Raw genomic sequence first — 14,571 nt, forward strand, 5'->3', positions numbered from 1 at the left:
GCCTCAGAGTGAAAGGTGTTGGTGCTTGGTGACTACCCTACAGGAATGAAGAAACCAAGAGCCTGATGCTTGGCCTTTTCTCTTTGTGTATTCAGTGGGGCCCTAGAGGCTGGAACATAGGTCTAATCCCAAAGACTATGACACAGTTATGCTTCAAGTGTGGGCTGTAGAGGGTGACCCATGAGGTCCTTTCAAACTTGAGGATGCTGTAATTCTGAGGACCCCCCACATTTGAGAAGCAGGAAAACTGAGGCCCAGATAGGGGAAGTGACTTGGCCCAGTTTACTTAGATGGTAGAACCTGGTTTTCCTGTGCCTTTGTGAGATCAGAAGGCAGAGAGTAAAGAGAGAGAAGGGGACAGAGGCCAGGACCGAGCCTGAGGAATGCTCACAGTTGGCTTGATGGCATGGATAAAGGTCCAACAAAGGAGACTGAGGAGTGGCTAGATAGGAAGGAGGAGAGCCTCTGAGAGAGAATTGTCCTGGGAGAGGTGGTCAATGGGGCCAACACCTTCATGAGGATATTCAAGAAGGATGGAGACTGTGAGGAAAGACATTGCATTTGTCAATGAAGAGGCCACTGATAATCTTGGGGAGAGGAGTTCTAGTCCTGTTGTGGGGTCAGAACTGCAAGAGCAGTAAAATGGAATGGGAGGCAAGGACATGGAGGCAAGTGTAGACAGTCCTTCCTTGGAGTTCGTATCTGATGGTGGGAAGGGATATTTAATGATAACTTGAGGGAATGACTGGGTCAAGGGTAAGTTTAAGAATTGGGGAGATCTGGGCATGTTAGTCAGTGCATGTAAATGTATGTATACATGTAGGGATGTATGTATATTTGTGTGGTTGTACATGTATGTGTGTGTATGTGTACGTGTGAAAGAGTCTGTGATTAGAGATTGAAGAGGAAAGAAAGGGAATAGACTGAGGGGTGGGTTTTTTTTTTTGAGAAGTTTGGAGGGGAATGGAATCAGGACCACAAGTGGATTCCAAGGCCTTTCCTGCCTCTAATTTACTCTGATTTTAAGTGAGTAGGAACTAGGTGATGACCCAGGATGGAGGGGAGATGTTTCCTAGTTGTGTAGGGAGACAAGGGCAGCTGAATGTTCACATACCTGGGGAGGCAGCCATCTGAGGGCACCACGAGAGTCAGTCTCCTGTACTGGCCACTAGTAGCAATTGTGAAATCTCCTATGGTCTCACTGGTGAGGGTTTGGACAGGGGAATGAAAGCCCCAAGAGCTTAAAAGGACTACCCAGCTTGTTTGTAGAGCCAGCCCATGGATCCCACCCATGCAGTCTGCCTATGGAGCCCCCTTGTTGGCTTCCCTGACTTCTGGCTTGGGTTGCTAGGGGCCATTGATTCCTTCCTGACTATGGATGAGCCCGGCTCCCTGAAGGAAGACCATTCGATTTTGTCTTAGACGAAGTCTCCACATTTCTCTCCGTTTGTTAGGATGAAGCTTCAGCTAGATTGTGGCCCAGACAACATCCTTTAAGACACTGTGCTGAAAAATCCATTACTTCACATGGGCAAAGTCTTTACTTTAGGGATTATTCTCCTAAAATTTGTATTGTTAAGATTGCTTGGTTTATGTGGGGTTTGTTTTTCTTCACGGAAAGGAAGCTTGCTCAGTCATCCAGTCGAAGTAAGTCAGATCTAAATATCATTAGAGGGAAGCTGAGCTGGCTGAAAAGAAGTTTGTTCCTTCAGACAGTTGGCTGTGCCAGCCACCCCCATGGAAGACACCAGGCCCTTGCCTGGCAATTCAGAGCACACCCTGGTGGGGCTCTTCTATTGTCCTCATTAAGCCCATCATTGGCCACCATCAGTGAAGCACCATTAAAACCACATAGAAATAGAAAGGTAGATCAATGGAAAAGAGCAGATGTTCAATTTACAGCAGCAAATAAACATAACAATCTTGTATTTGACAAGTGTAAAGACTTCAGATTTTGGGAGAAGAATTCATTATTTGGTAAAAGTTGTTGGGAAAACTGGAAAGCAGTATGGCAGAAACTGGGCATGGACCAATATCTCCCACCATTTACCAAGATAAGGTCGGAATAGATACGTGATCTAGATATAAAGAGAGATTTTACACACAAATTAGAAGAACACGGAGCATATTACTTATCAGACTTATGGATAGGCAAAGAAAGTTAGGTGGAAAACAGAGGATTTCAATTACATTAAATTAAAAAGTTTTTGTACAAATAAAACAAATATAGCCAAGATCAGAAAGAAAGCAGAAAACTGGGGAAAATTTTTATAGATAGTTTATCAGATAAAGGTCTTATATCTAAAATGCATAAAGAATTGTCAACTCTATAAGAATACAAGTCATTCTTCAATAGACAAATGATCAAAGGATATAAAGGCAGTTTTCCAATGAAAATCAAAACAATTTACTGTCATATAAAATGTTTTAAACCGTTATAGATTAGAGAAATGCACATTAAAACAACCTGGAGATATAGCTTTACACCCATAAGATTGGTGAAAATGATAGAAGTGGAAAGTGACAAATTTTGGAGGGGATGTGGAAAAACTGGGGCCTTAGTTCATTGTTGGTGGAATTGTGAACCGATGCATGTAAATGTCTTTTTGAGGGGCAGCTAGGTGGAACAGTGGATAGAGCACTGGCCCTGAACTCAGGAGGACCTGAGTTAAAATCTAGTCTCAGACCAAACACTTGACACTTACTAGCTGTGTGACCCTGGGCAAGTCACTTAACCCCAATTGCCTAAAAAGAAAAAGGAAAAAAGAAAGAAAGAATGACTTTGAACAAATAAATTATTTTGTCTATTATAAATACCCAAGTTAACTATAAAGGACATATGAAGAAAGATGCTATCTGCATCCAGAGAAAGAACTGATAAATTGAAGTATATATAGGATAATTTTATATACATACATACATAAATATACATACACATATACATATACATACATACATACATATGTACATATCTATTTGTGTTCAATGTTAGCCATCTGGGGGGGAGGGAAGAAAAAAAGAAGAAAAAAGAAGAAAAGAAAGACATTCACATGATAATTTTGTTGTATATTTGAAAGGAATAGCAAGTTGTACATAGGAGATTTGCAGTTTCATGTACAATCATCTTTTTAAATTGTACTGTTATAGAAATGCTTGTTTTATTTTATAAATTAAGAATAAAATAAAAAACCCCATAATATTAAGAGCTGGGATGGATTTATTTGAGTAGGACCTTTGTGTGAAGCCTCATCTCCTTTTATGAGCACTCCAGCACCCCTAGGTGCTAGCTAGGTGAATGAACAGACAAACATACAGAAAGATAGCTAGATAGAAGGATAGATAGACAGGTAGGTAGGCAGATAGTTGACAGTCAGGTAATAGAGAGAGCAGTTGTTAGATACATATAGTTATTTAGATTCATAGTTGGATGTGTAGATAGACAGATCAACAGACAGATAGAGGTTAGATAGGATAGATATGGATGGATAGAGAACCAGACAGCTAGACAGGCAGAAAGATATGTAAGGGGGGGTTTTGTATTCCCAGGCCTCCTAAGATGATATCACTCACATGAAATGTTCTCAAAACCCTCACTGCAGATAGATAAGTAGATAGATATAGATAGATAGACAGTTGGAGAGGTTCACAAATAGGTGGATAGACACATATGTAGAAGTAAGTATAAATAGATGAATAGCAATAGGAAGGACAGACATCTAGGTATATACATAAATAAATGGATAGATAGGGACACATAGCTTGATGGACAGAATGGATGGTTAGACAGGTAGACAGATATGTGGATAGATGGATAAATGGATGGAAAGACAGACAGGTAAGCAAGTAGGCATCCCTGTGAGGGTGCCCTTTTAGGAATTAATTAGGCCAACTGGTCTAGAGCCAGGTGTCTAGAGTGTAAAAGAGCAAGCAATGGGAATTCTCAAAGAAATGAAGGATATTTTGCGTTTTCCTTCTGCTTTCCTTTGAACCAATTTCCAGGGGGGTGGGGGTCAGAGAAAGAATTCTGGTTCTCTGCTGCAGTCTTAAGAGGCATGCCTAGGGACACTGAAGGTATACATGAGTGCTAAATCCACTCTACCTCCACCCCAAGTATTCTCAGTGATGTTTACTTTTTTCCACTCCCTTTTAAAATGGGATTTTTTTTCTCATATCTCACTGATTTTTGTCCCTTTCTTCTACCCAGCATGTCTTCCCTTGTAATACAGATTTAAAAATTAAAATACATAACCCTAAAATTTAGGAAGACCAACCAATACATTACCTGGGTCTGACAGTATGTGAAATGTTCTAGGGTGGCCATAGTCCCCCACCTCCTTAGTGAAGGGAAGATGGTAGATTCCCTCCATTCTTCTCAAGTGCCAAGCTTGGTCATCATAACAATGCAATGTTTGGTTTTGTTGATGTAATCATTGTGCATGTAGCTTTTCCTTACTTCTCTGTCCATCAGTTCATAGTATTCCAATGTCCCTCAGGAAGAATTTTTCATATTCATCATTTCTTAATGCACAGGGATATTCCATTACACTCATACACTATAACTTGTTTAGTAATTTCACGATGGATGGGGACCTTCTTGGTTCCAATTCTCTGCTATCACAAAAAAGTTACCAATATTTTGGTGTCTATGAAGACTTTCTGCCTTTGCCTTCCTTGGGGCACATATTTGGCATGGGTGCTTTGGACCAAAGGGCATGAACTTATTTTTAAGGCATCATTTCAAATTGCTTTTCAGAATGTTTGGACCAGATTCACAGCTGCCCTGATGGTGGCTTAGTCTATCTCTGCAGCATTGCAGCTATTGTGACTCTGCCCAACTTTTGCTAATGTATTGTGTGGGAGGTAAAATGTGATATCGCAAACTCCTCTAGATCTCCTAGCAGATGGACTAGTCTTGACTCTGCTATTGTGTGCTTGTGAAATTGACTTTTGAATCCAAGTGTGATACTTCTCATTGACTGAACCACCAGAATATCCCTACTGATTTCATATTAGATTCAATCCAATCTTGTAGCCCATGAACCCTGGCTTTTTCAGATAGTGTGTCAGCTCTCTTTCTCAGCTTTGTATCAATTGCTAATTTCCTTAGTATGTCATCCAAATCACTGATAGAATTTTTAAACAGCTAGTCAAACATAGGGATCTAAGACACTCCACTCTTAACCAACCAACCAACCAACCAACCAACCAACCAACCAACCAACCATCATTTCCAAACAGGCATTGAATTATTAGCAGATATTCTTTGGTCCAGCCATCCAAGCAGATATTAATTTAATTGTATTATCATTTAATTCACATCCTTGTACCTTTTCCACAGGAATAGTATAACATACTTTATCAAAGATTTCGTTAAAATCTAGGTAAACTGGATCTACAACCTCTTTCCATTTTCTCTCTCCTAATTCTCTCCCCATTCTCTCTCTGTCTCTGTCTCCTTCATCTTCAGTCTTTTCCTGCTGCCCTTAAACATGTCCAACTTTCCTCTGTTCCTGAAAACTCACTTTCACTAAGACCCTGCGTTCTCTTTAAGCTATAATCATAATTTCTCTCTTCCCTTTCTAAGAAAAAAACTTGGAAGAAAGCTACTTACACTCATTGCCTTCACTTCCCTGTCTCTCATTTACTCTTCCACCTATAGCAGTCTGGCTTCTAACTTCAACAAGCGACTAACTTGCTCTCGGCAGTTACCAACGATCACTTCACTGCCAAATTTGATAGGCTTTTCGGTTTTTTGGCAGTCCTCATCCTCCTTGACTTAGCTGTTGCATTGGACACTGTTGGCCATCTTCTCCTCCTGGATGATTTCTCCTCTCTGAGTTTTTATTACACTGCTCTTTCCACCCCATCTCAGTTCCCTTTTCTGGCTCATTATCCACTTCATGCCCCCTAATTATGGATGTTCTCCAAAGCTCTAGCCTGGGCTGTCTTCTCTTCCCCCTCTACACTCTCTCTCATGATGACCTCATCATCTCCCATAGCTTGAACTATTATCTTTTTGCAGGTAACTCCCAGATTTATATATCTGTAGTCTCTCCCCTAAGCTTTCATTCTGCCTGTTAGAAATTGAAAAACAGATTTCCATCTCAAAGCCAATGTATCTAAAAGTGAACTCATTATTTTTCACTGAAACCCACCCTGGTTCCACACTTTCCTATTTTTATAGAAGGCACACCATCCTTCCAGTCTCCAAAGCTTATAAGCTTGGTACTATTCTTTTTAAAAGATACAGAATATTTTATTTCTCCCCAATTACATGTTAAAACAATTTTAAACTTTTTAAAAAGTTTTGAGTTCCAAATTCTAACCCTCCCTCTCTTCCTCCCCTTCCCCTTCTGAGATGGTAAGCAATCTAATACAGATTATACGTGTGCAATCATGTAAAACATTTTCATATTAATCATTTTGTATAAAAAGACTCAAATAAAAAAAAAGAAACAAAGAAAGAAAGTGACAAATAGCCTGCTTCAGTCTGTATTCAGACCATACAGTTCTTTCTCTGGAGGCAGACAGCATGCTTCATCAGGAGTCCTTTGGGATTGTCTTGGATCATTGTACTGCTCAGAAGAGCTAAGTCATTCACAGTTCTTCATCAAACAACGTGCTGTTACTGTGTACAATGTTGTCCTGGCTCTGCTCACTTCATTGTGCATCAGTTCATGTTAGTCTTTCCAGGTTTTCTGAAATCATCCTGCCTGTCATTTTTGCAGCACAACAATCTTCTGTTACAATCATATACCACAGCTTGTTCAGCCATTCCTCATCGATAGGCATCCCTTTAATTTCCAGTTCTGAGGTTTGACACTATTCTTGACTCCTCACTCAGACTCATCTTATGTTTCCAATCTGCTGCCCAATCTTGTTTCTGCCTTCACAACCTTGTCATTGGTATGCGTCCCCTTCTCTTCATTTCCACCACCACCATTCTAGGTCAGTCTGACCAAACAAAGACCGTCAGAGTAGTTCTTTGTATCTTGGGGTAGACATGTTTAAGCCATCCTTGAGCCCTCTCCAAGGAGTCTGGGCAGTTTACACCTATGTCTATAACTGGTATGAAAGGCCATATCCCCTATTTGGGAACAGGCCCAAGGGTGACAGAGACTTTCTCCATGCCCCTTGAATCCCAACCCACAGGAAGGTCAGCCAGTATTTCCTATGGCTAGGTTTAGATGGGGCCATGAATAGAATGGACTGCCTGGGACTTGCTGGATGAATGAGTGAATCAATAGGAATGGACACTTCTACCAGGCATGACATAAGAAAACGCCAGTCCCCAAGAGTCAGAGAAAAGGGCATCAGACTCGGGCCCAAGCTTCACCTCTGGCAATGATTATCTGTGTGACCTTGGGGACATGCTGGCCCTCTCTGACCTTGGCTTCCCTATCTACAAATTGAGGAGGTGGGATTTAATGACCCCTTTCTAGGAGCCTCATCATTTGGAAGGATGTAGGGGATTGTTATATCCAGGGAGAAATGAATGCATGTCCCTGTAGTGCCACCTAGTGAGTTCTCCCCTTGGCACCAGGCTGATAGAGCTCCACCCAACCCTTGGGCACAACACCGTGCAGGGAGTCTTTAGAACCTGCCTTCTGCGTTTTGGAAAACTCAAAGATCCTCCTGCCCTGGAGGCCCTGGCACCACCAGTCCTGGGGGGAATTGGTGCTCCCTCTTGACTCTGCCTTTCATTCAAATACTCAGAAATAGATTTCCTGGGATGGGACCTGTGTTTGAGCTCACAACTCTCCTTTCCATTTCTACCCTCACCTATCATCAGCTCTACTGAAAAGGAGCCAGTAAGTCCCTCCAGGCTTCCTTCTACCTTCCCACTGGCAAGCAGCCTTGTTAGCAATGGCCTTGGAGACTTGTGTGACTGAGAAAAGGACCATACTCACAATCCACGTAGGCTTATGGCAGAAACTGGCCATCAAACTGCTCATTATTGAGTGAAGGGTGGCATGAGCCAGGGACCTGCCCTGGACTTTTAAATGTACTTCAGCCCATCAACTGGCCCACAATGCACTTATTAAGCACCTGCTATGTAGAGGCACTGAGCTATGTCCTGAGGGTTCAAAGACTACCCTTAGAAGCTTACCTTATCAAGGTGGTGGTGGTGTGAGGGGAAGGAGGGAGCGAGAGAGAGAGAGAGAGAGAGAGAGAGAGAGAGAGAGAGAGAGAGCATGTTCACAGATAAATCCATACAGTATCTACACAAAATAAAAGCAAAATTGGGGGGGAGGGGAGGACACTAGCCACTGGAGGCATCAGGAGAAGCCCCTTCAAGGTAGTCCTTGGGCTGCCTGGGGTGAGGGGCTGTGGGTAGGATTGTCTAGTAGACATTTGCCATTTACCATGTGTCACCCCGGCCTCAGGAGGGCATTGGCACAATGAGGGGCCATCTCATTTCTCAGGCTCATGGTACCCACTCTTTGGAACCTTGGGAACTTCTGTGTCTGGTCCTTCTCAACAAATCGCCACCAGCTTCCCTTAAAATAACTCCCAGTCTCAAAAGGCTTTTGTTCCTCTAACAATCCTAATAAATAATAAATCTCCTTGACATAGCACTTTCTGGTTAGCAAAGGTCTTTCTTCACATCAGCCCTGTGAAGGAGGCATTAAAAGCCTCATCATTGCCATTTTATAGATGAGGGAGCTGGACTTCAGAGAGGTGATGTGATTTGTCTAATGCTGCCCACCTCGCCATGTCAGAGCCAGGATTTAAGCACAGGTAGGACTCTCCTGACCTAGAATCTGGTGCTCCTTCCCCTTTATGTTATGTTTCTAGAGTAAAAAATGCAGAAAGGATTCCTATCTGAGGTTAGAGAGACAGGAGACGAGTCAGCTATCCCCCAGAGATTGGTATGGTCTCTTGACTTAGAGTTCTGCCCCATGAGGGCCTCCATTCCATGTGTGTGTGTGTGTGTGTGTGTGTGTGTGTGTGTGTGTGTGTGTTCCCACCTTCCCACCTCTGGGCTCCTCTCCAAAGGCCTGTGTTTGACCCACAGCAGTTCTTCAGTGCCCAACTCTCCTCTTTTTTTTTTTTTGCTTTTTGGTGAGGCAATGGAGTTAAGTGACTTGCCCAGGGTCACACAGGTAGTAAGAGCCAAGTGTCTGAGTCTAGATTTGAACTCAGGTCCTCCTGACTCCAATGCCAGAGCTGTAACCACTGTGCCACCTAGCTGACCCCCCCTCAGGTCCTCTACTCTCACTCTCCTCAGGAGTGCAGCATCTTCATTCCAGAAGACAGACCCTTTGGGGGCTTCGCCAGAGAGAGACTTGGAATGTTGTGCCTCTTTCAGGCCTCACAGCCAGGTCCCATCCTTCTTACAAAGGTCCCTGTAGGGATGTGGGGCCCCTTCCATGGGTCCTTAATTCCTTCTGTTTGCCACTCCCACCCCCAGTGTGTATAATAGCTTCTGCCCACGTGCCTTCCTGCTGCTATCAGGTCATTTTCTTGGTCTTTCAGCTCCCGTCTTCCTCTGGGGGCAGTGTGCTGCGGCTACTCAAGAGCAAAATTTAGGAGCTAAATGCACCTAGCAGGGGAGGATCATTCATGCTGTCTCACTTCAGTCCCACAACAACCCTGTAAAGGAGGTGTTACAGTCATTGTCCCATTTTATAGGTGAGGAAACTGAGGTGCAGAGAGAAATGCACCGGCTTGTGGTTTGTTCCCACTCAACCTGGTGCCCTCTCCCCCCCTTCTCTGTTACAGCATGTGGGGGACCATGGCTTTTGTGTTTATGCTGTCTGTGTGCTTGGGTGCAGAGAGGCCTGTGGTCTCAAGGGCTACCCGCTGAGTGCTTGTGACCAGCAATGAAATCAGTGCTAATAAATCCCTGGCACTTAAAAGAGAAAATTAAAACAAAGATAATCACAGTATTAGGAACAGAGAACCCAGGGGCTCTGAAACATCCGGCAGAACAGCTTTCTGAGGCATTTAGGTCTTGGGCAAAACACCTTTTTTTTTTCTCTTGTGTCTAAACCCTTGTGAATTGGAAGAGAAATTTAATTAAAATCATGTGGTTTTAGGTTTGTTTCTGGTAAGATGGAAACCACAGCAGAATTAGCAGGAAGGAAGCCCAGGAAAGGCAAAGCTTTGGCTCGGTGGCTATCGCAGCCATCACCACTGGCCTTGATCTTGAAGTCCTCAGGAAATGGGGAGGGAAGGGTTGGAGAGCTCAGATCATCTGTGCTCACTTGTGGTTGGGATGCTTGTGATAGCAACCACAGACAAACTCCAGTAACTTCTGAAGGATGCATCTGGGGCAGGGGCTAGATTCTAAATTCTTAGGGGGGCAATACAAGTTCCCATATCTCATTTCCTCTGGGTATGAAGCCCCCAATAATTTACATGATGTAACATGACAGGTTGTCATACACAGGCTTGGAGGCAGTGAGTAATTTTCAAGGGAGGGATCTTCTTTCTCTATGTAGGTGTGACTGTCTTTCAGCCCCTCCTCCCCCAGAAGCATAGATCTTCTTTTCCAGCCCAGCTTGCCAAGAGTGGTGGCCTCTGGTGAGGCTCCCTGGTGACCTGGCACTCTCAAAGGCTTGTACTTAATTTCTAGGAATAGCTGAATCCCTAATTCATATGCCAGGTTTGTACAACTTCCTGCCACTCTTCTACTTTTTCCTTAATAGCTCCAAGCCCCCAGATTAGCTCCTACACATTAAACCTTTTGTCTCTCTAGAATAAGGAATGATCTTTCCCTTTTTTTCCTTTTGTTTGTGAGCTATAAATAACATACACACAGACAGCTTAGCATTTCTTCTGGCCACTCTGGGGTGAGGAAGCCTTGAATCTAGATCTTGCCTCAAGTGCTTACAAGCTGTGAGGTTTTGGGCAAGTCACTTAACTTTTCTCAGCCTCTGTTGCCCTCTCTGTAAAAATGGGAATAACAATATCTCCCTTACAGGGAGAATCATATGAGATAATACATGGGAAGAGCTTTGCAAACTCCAAAGCACTATAAAAATATGAGTTATTGTTATTTGTGTGTTATTTGTTATTATTATTTTTATTGTAGTAATAATAGTAATAGGTAAATGGATTCATATCAACATGTATCTATTAAGTAGCATCTATGTTCCAGGCATGGTGCTTAGTGCTGAAGACACAAAGGATAGGGAGACACAAGCATAAACAGATGAACACACAGAAGTCTAGAGCAGTTCACCATATGATAGTTTGAGAGGAAGGATAACTAGCAGTTGATGGTCTGAAAAAGGCTTAATGTAAAATTGGGTCCTTGAGCTGTTCCTTGAAGGACTAATGAGACCCAAATTGGAACATTTGAAGTTACTGAACAAAAGCTCAAACCCTGGGCTAACTAATCAGAATTGACAAATGGTTGCTTTGCTAGAATATCACCCTGTTACAATAATTAACTTATTTTGAATCTAGGGTGCCAAGCAGTGACCCCTGAGGTCTGCTGGATTCCCTTCTCTTTGGCTTTAGGGAATTTATTTTAGATAGAGAGTTCTGAGTCCAGTCAAAAGTGCTCCGAGCCCCCAGTTAGGAAATAGTCCTCATACTTAGGCAGGGCTGGGCTCTCTTCTTACCTTTCCTATCTATCTCTAGTTAATCCCTGACTTCTTTGTGGTTTAGGCAAAACTCAGTTTACTGGAAACACTTGGGTAACAAAATGGAAGATTTCATTACCGTGTCTATGGATGGATAGACTGTGGAAGGGGAATTTAGGGAAAGAGCTGCCTTTTTCTTGGGCTGCCTCTCAGATCCCATCCTCTCTCTGTCTCTTCTCTTGCACTCCTCAGTCCTCTTTGGGCTTGCTCCAGCCTCTCAAATCCAGATGCTCAGAATTTACTCCTTCTCTACTCCCATTCTGAAATAGCTTTTCCCTTTAAAAAAATTGCTTGGGGTGTGACCCAGTCTTTACATGATGGATTTGATTGATATGAGGAGGTGCACAGGCACTGATTACACTCAGCTGTGATTGTTTGATTCAATCCAAAAGTGTTTTTGTCACTAGAGCCAAATGAGGGGTGGCTTTACCTCCATCCTTATACCAGGCAGCATGGGGGTCCCTGGAGAGGACCCACTCTCAGCACTTGGGTGGGATTGGTCTCAGCACCTCTGGCATCGCCATTCTGGCTGCCACTGTATTCCAACATGGGTTCAGTCCAGATCTGGCAGGCTCTATTATAGTTGATGTCAGCATATTCCATGTTGGCTCTCCAGTCTCTTGTTCCTACTTGGGACTCAAGATCACTCTCTCCCCTAAGACTGTATGCCTGTTTATGCATCCATGCGTAAATGCACTTATTTCAGGAAACAGGCACGAAGATAGATGAAGAGGCTGAGCCCAAGATCAGACAGCTTGATTCAAGGATGGAAAAAGTGATGCTAATACAAAACCAGAGGCACTAAAATGTTCCAGAAAAGTCTGAGTCTGATGCTTTGGCTGAGCTGGAAAGTTTTTTTTGGATAGTCCCAGTAGTTTGGCCACAAGTGAGGAATTTCTTAGCTGCAGTAACCCATACAACCAAGAGAGGTACAAATGGCCACAGTCCTGTGGGACCTTGTCCACTTTTCATCAGCAATGCATTCAGCCACCTAGTGGAAAGGGGGCAAAGCAGGTGAAGAATCCCTGTGTTTTGGACTTGTATATATATGTTTCGGACTGATATAATCAGGAAAGGAGGTGGCAGACATGTATGGAGAGGGGAATAGAGCAAACGGATGGTAGAGGGTGTCACCCGCTTCCACATAATGAAAGAAGATTTGTTGGAAGACACAGCAAGACTTTTCCAGGATGAGAAGGTGTGGGAGGGTCCCAGTCTGCACAGGTGGACGGCATGCCCATGCCACCCCCATGTAATCAGGACCCATTGAAGCACCACAGCAAAACACTTTGGGGGGGTTACAGGAAGGTCAGTACAATTTAGAAACTCATTTAATTAGTGTTGGGTTTACAAAATGAACTCTTCAGGTATAAATGAGAATCCTAGTATTAATTTAGAGCTGGAAGGGACTTAGAACTATTGAGCCCAACTCCCTCATTTGACAGATGAGGAAATTGAAGCAGAGGTGAAATGACTTACCCAGGACTACACAACTAATAAGTCTCTGGACCCTCCTGATTCAAAGTCTACTATGCCACACTGCCCCTCACTAGGGAATAGTTTGGAAAAGATGTGAGTTTTAGTGAGCAAATGAAGAGCATTTATTAAGCACTTCCTATCTACCAAACGCTGTGGTAAGTGCTGGAGGTACAAATATATGAGTGAGACAGCTTCTACCCTCAAGGAGTTTCTAATCTAACAGGGGGAGACAGCATCTGTAGGAGAATGCCCAGGTGAAGTCACAGTTTGTCAGCATTGAACAGTGAGTGGAACAGCAAGAGTCCCTAGACATACCTTTTCTAGAGGCAATGGTGGAGACTGTTTGATTATGGCTCTCAGAGTGGGGGCAGGGAGGGGGAAGGCTTCTATTGTGGTGGCCAGAAAGAAAGTGGCTGGGGTGAAGTTGGAGACCCTGGGTCCCAGGAATGCAGAGCCGAGTGGCCTGCAAGCTCACTATGAATCAGCAGGGTGATGCGGTCACCAAAAAAGCTTATGTAACCTGGGGATAGACTAGAGGGAGACAGCTTTCAGGAAGATGGAGAGGATGGTCCCAGCACTCCCTGGCCCGCTCAGCCTGGGCACCTTCGTCCAAAGACATCCTTGTGCTGGAGAGTGTCTAGAGGATGTTGGGAGCCTTGAGTCCATGATACGTGAAGATCCATTGTTGGAATCGGGCATGTTCTTGGAGAAGAGACTGCTCAAGAGGGACGATAGCACTTTCTTCTTTTTGGTCCCTTGCAGCAACGGACAGAAATCGCAGAGTGGAAGGAAAGCCGACTGCCGAGAAAACCTTCCTAGCTCTTGGTGCTGTCCAAGGTGGAACAATCGCCAGGAAGGTAGCGGGTTCTTTTCCCTGCGAGGGCTTCAATCAGAGGCTGAGTGCCCACGTCTAGGTGCGCTGTGGCAGGGATTCATTTCTGGGAATGAGTTGGCCTCAATGGCTGCCGAGGCCCCTTCCAATTCTGAGGAAAAAAGAAAGAAAAAGAATTCAACATAGTTAAAAGAAAAAAGTGTCATTTTCTGAGCTACTCCGCTTTTCTCTGGAGCTGGGCAGGTCCCTCTGCCTCCTTTGCTGGCTGGCTCCCTTCTTTCACTTGAGCTGTGATTGTTCCCCAAGGCTTAGAACTCAGCCATCTGTTCGCTTTCATGGTCGGGGAACTGATCCTGCCTCACACTCTCTGCTCTCGCTCCTGCGCTCACGACGCTCACAGCCGCATTCAGCTGATCTCCCTCCCCTTCCTTGTCTCCATTTTCCCAAGGCACCTTCCTACGTGGACTGCCCGCCATCTCCTCCCATCTCCCTGTCCCGAGCTGCGCTCCTCACAATCTCATCCCAAGAGTCTGCTCCCAGTTTCCTCTGCAGGAAATCGTTCTTCCGCTTGCCCACAAATAATTCCTGAGAGTCATGCCTCACTGGCCCTCCTCCCTTTAGCCCAGCCATTCACAAATGTATGTGAAGTCCATGCTCTCTCCA

General features: G+C 44.0%; 1 protein-coding gene across 1 annotated transcript in view; it reads left to right on the forward strand.

Annotated features, from left to right (window-relative positions):
* The window catches only part of TAPBPL (TAP binding protein like), an 88,989-nt gene that overhangs the window by 11,946 nt on the left and 62,472 nt on the right, over nucleotides 1–14,571 (forward strand). The window lies entirely within an intron of this gene.

The sequence above is a fragment of the Phascolarctos cinereus genome, unplaced genomic scaffold (genome assembly GCF_003287225.1).
Source record: "Phascolarctos cinereus isolate Bilbo 61053 unplaced genomic scaffold, phaCin_HiC Scaffold_4;HRSCAF=312, whole genome shotgun sequence".
Classification (NCBI taxonomy): Eukaryota; Metazoa; Chordata; class Mammalia; order Diprotodontia; family Phascolarctidae; genus Phascolarctos; species Phascolarctos cinereus.